Genomic DNA, 4,172 nt, shown 5'->3' with positions numbered 1-4,172 from the left:
TTCTTTCTTTCTTTCTTTCTTTCTTTCTTTCTTTCTTTCTTTCTTTCTTCTTTCTTTCTGTGTATTTAGTACAGAGTCTACAGAATTTCACTACTTACACTGGACACGTAGTGATTCTCCTGTCTTCAGCCTCTCCAGCGTTGGGATTAGAGGCACATGCCATCACACCCAGTCTCAATCACCCACTCAGTGCACTCTGGGGGCGGAGCCGGCACGACACCCCGGAGATTGAACCTTGGCAGCTGTCTGAGCAGTTGCTTTAGTCGGCTGAGCTCTCTGGCAGGCCCCAGATCAGGTTTGATATGTGGTTCTCAGCTCCCTCCCACCTCCTTGACATCTGATAATATCTAGAGACATTTTGGCTGTCATAATAAAATGCCAACCGAAATAGGTGGGAAAGTGGATGCTACTCATATTTAGTGAGCAAAATCCAGAAGTCTTTAAAGCTAGCTTTTTGACTACTACTCATGGCTTTTCTCAGACCTTCACAAACAAAAATTTCCTTCATTTATAGTAAATTTCATGACATTGAAGTAAATGGAAACTTTTCAGATGAAAAGAAATACTACAGACTTACTAGAAATAATACACACACTACAGTGTGTGTGTGTGTGTGTGTGTGTGCATGCGCACGTATAGTGTTCTTACAACAATATAACATCTGAAATTAGTCTCTTCTATGAACACAACACACACACACACACACACACACACACACACACCCCTTCCCAGCAAGTCCTATGCTATAAGGCTGTAGTATTTCTTTTCATCCTGAAAAGTTTCCATTTACTTCAATGTCATGAAATTTACTATAAATGAAAGAAATTTTTGTTTGTGAAGGTCTGAGAAAAGTCATGAGCCTAAAAGAGCAAGTATCAGTAAGTTATATTTTGTTCTAGAAACTACAGTGTCCCCAAAATAATTCTTTGTTTTATCAAATTGTAGTAATTTGTAAATAAATATTTATTTTACTCTACCAGCAGCCATAGTGATCAGAGTGATATTTTAAGATTAAGAACTGGTTAATGCCATATTAGATCCTCTCAAAATGCCATTTTGTTTAGGATGACAGAAAACTGCAGTGCTAAAAAGGGGCCAGAAAACTACATTTCAAACTCTTAGATGTAGAAGTAAAACTAAATATGTTGTTGTAGAAAGTCAAAAGGAAAATACCTACTTTCCATATTGGCTCCTATAACTGTGGAGCTAGAAATAATAAACATCGATAAATAAGAATATTGTTTATCATAGACTGCTGTAAAATTGTGGCCTCCCATTTAAGTTTAGCCAAATAAGATGATAGCTAATTTTAATTAGTTTTTAAAAGAAAGTACATTGCTAATTTAGTCACTTACATTGATTGGAATGGTAAGCACAGGAAAAAATTTCACTAATTATGTAAATCTAGCCTTCAAAGCTAAGCTTTTCTAAAAGATCAGAGGTCAAAAAATACACTATCAAAAGGGTGAAACACACTGGGGTGTAGCAGGGCACATTGATCAGAAGTCTGGTTTGTAAAAATCAAATTTCACTTTAATTGTTCTTCCACCATTACTTTTTAGCTATGATCTTGGAGAAGTAACTTCGAAATCACCACCTTCGCCAGTTGTAGAGATCACAATACACACCTCATATGACTCACTACGCCATACCTTCCGAGGTATAAGCTGATTTACACACTTATTGTCTTATAGTGAAATGTTTCTGAGGGTAAACAGACTTTAAGTAAACATAGTTTACCCTTCTGTATTATGGCTAATCAGTAGAAATAATCCACGTTCCTCTGTTACTGAGAGCATACTATTTATTTATTTGGCACTGGGAATTGAACTCAGGAGCTTGTGCTTGCCAGGTAGGCACTGTGCCACTGAGCTATAACTCTGGCCCCCATACCATTCATTTTAAGCCGACATCTACTCTAATCCCAGCCAGATATAAAGTGAACACACACACACACACACACACACACACACACACACACACACACAAATTTTCCTCTTTAACCAAAGAATTAAAAGAACAGCCGTTTTTATTTCATTTTGCAAAATACTATTTAATGTGGTCCAGGCTTGTAATTTTGTGACTACTCTTACTTGAAATTTCTGTCACAGCACTGAAATAATTCCTGTCTCAGATTAATAACCTATAGATGTCCAGTAAAAAGCCAAGATCCAGCTTTTGAGAGTGATGTTATTTTTAAAAATCAGACCGTTGCTTTTAGTTAAGGTAGGCATAATATAGCTTTATTGTTAAATCAAATGAAAGCATCTCCTAATTTCTTTCCATGTTGCTTTCACATGTCAAGAAAGTGCTTTAAAATGGCAACCACAAGTCTTTCATGAAAGGACTTGGTGTATCGATGAAAAAGAATTATGAAAAAGAATAACGTTAGCATTCTTACTGTTAAGTAGCTTTATCTTTCATTTCAGAAACCTGTATTAGAAAGTTAAAGTTTCTGAAAAGTATAAGTACATTATTTTGCAAAAATTCTAGTTCATGATAAATCAGCTTTCCTGAAATGGGTACCCAGGTTAGATAACAAAGACAAATTGATAGTGCCTGGAAATAAAGTTACAGTTTAAATGAGAACATTTAGTTCAGTGATTTATTTAAAAAGTACATTCTTAGGCTCTTCTTTCCGTACAATGAACATTAACTTTATAGAGGCATTCTTTTTTTTTTTTTTTTTTTTTTTTTTCAGAAGCAGAGATTGAACCTTGCGCTTGCCAGGGAAGCGTTTATTCTACTTAGCCATCCCCCTGGCCCGATGGAGGCATTCTTACGAGCTCACACATTTTACAGCTCATGGTAAATGAAGTTTGAGAATCCTGTATAGAGTGGAGCTCATATAGTAAGAAGAAGCAGGGAATATCTTCGGACTGATTTTAGAAGCCCGCAACACTTGTCTGAATTCTACTTCTTACCTCTTGCTTGGTCCTGTCTAATCATTTAACCCCTCAGGAACATTTACTTTTTCATGTTTACCTGTCAGTGTTGTCCTAGGGAATAAATGGTATGGTACAGCTAAACACACTTTTTATTTGCAAGCTGTCATCCCAACGTAAGACAGAATTATATTATGATTATAGATATACTGTTTAAATAATAATCCAAATGATAAAAGAGAATTGTTTCTTTTCTTATATAATGTTAAACATTTTCACAAATCACCTAGGTTGTGAAACAAAAAATACATTATAGAAGATGACTGGATAGAAAACAAGTAGGGAAGGCAGGTTAGCAGTAAGCAATATTTCAGGTCTGAGTTGGACCAAAATTGACCAGAATACATGCAGGAAAAAAAGTGGAGTTCAGTAAGCCAGCAGTACTATGGGATGTGAGCAGAGAAATTAAATTATACTGAAAGCACATTGAAAGTGGAGGCTTATGCCAAGGTCTACCTGAAAAAATATTTTTTTTAAAAAAAGCCATGAAGATAATAAACTGAACCAGGTGTGGGTACTACCACTGCAATAAGTTGAGTCCTAAGAAGAACAAGGGATGGCAGGGTACCTAATGCTAGTTCCAGGTTTCATAAAAACTATGTGTTAAATACATAGCCAAATTTTTGATGCATCTGTTATGATCAGAATACTAAAGGTTAAGGAGGAGAAAACAGGGCTTTCTGGGACTACTCTGTTGCTACAGGAGTGTGAGCACAAAATCATGTTAGAGTGTGACGTCATCACTTAGGTTATTTGTAGGGGGAAAAGGAAGACGTCACCCTCAGATCCTCTACATCTGAAATACCTTCAGCTTTCTCATTATTCACTAATTTGATAAGCATTTCACTTTTCAGTGTGCCAGGCACCATCCTGGTTAGATGCTAGAGACACAAGAAGGACTAAGATGCCTGTGTTCCTGCCTCAGGAAGTTGTGGCTTGCCTGTCCCCTCAGGTGTGTGTCTATTGCGGATTGCTAGCAGAATCGGACAGACTACCCCACCTTCTCCAAATCCACAGCCCTTTGCAATGTGACTGCCGCTGCTCTTACCAAGAGGTGGAGTCTGCTTTCCTACCCTGTGAATTATGTTGACGTGGAGACTTCACTTATAGACGACATAGCATGTACTTTACACCTACTCTAACACTGGGCTGCCAAAAGGTTCGTTCCTTTCTCTCTCTTTCTTCTCCTTCCTTCCTTCCTTCCTTCCTTCCTTCCTTCCTTCCTTC

General features: G+C 37.2%; 1 protein-coding gene across 1 annotated transcript in view; it reads right to left on the bottom strand.

Moving 5' to 3' along the window:
• The window catches only part of Oprm1 (opioid receptor mu 1), an 88,072-nt gene that overhangs the window by 12,462 nt on the left and 71,438 nt on the right, over positions 1–4,172 (bottom strand). The gene's annotated exons all lie outside the window — the stretch shown is intronic.

This window comes from Octodon degus, unplaced genomic scaffold (assembly GCF_000260255.1).
Source record: "Octodon degus isolate 3935 unplaced genomic scaffold, OctDeg1.0 scaffold00024, whole genome shotgun sequence".
Classification (NCBI taxonomy): Eukaryota; Metazoa; Chordata; class Mammalia; order Rodentia; family Octodontidae; genus Octodon; species Octodon degus.
The sequence above is the reverse complement of the archived record's forward strand: the minus strand, read 5'-3'. Positions and strand labels throughout refer to the sequence as shown.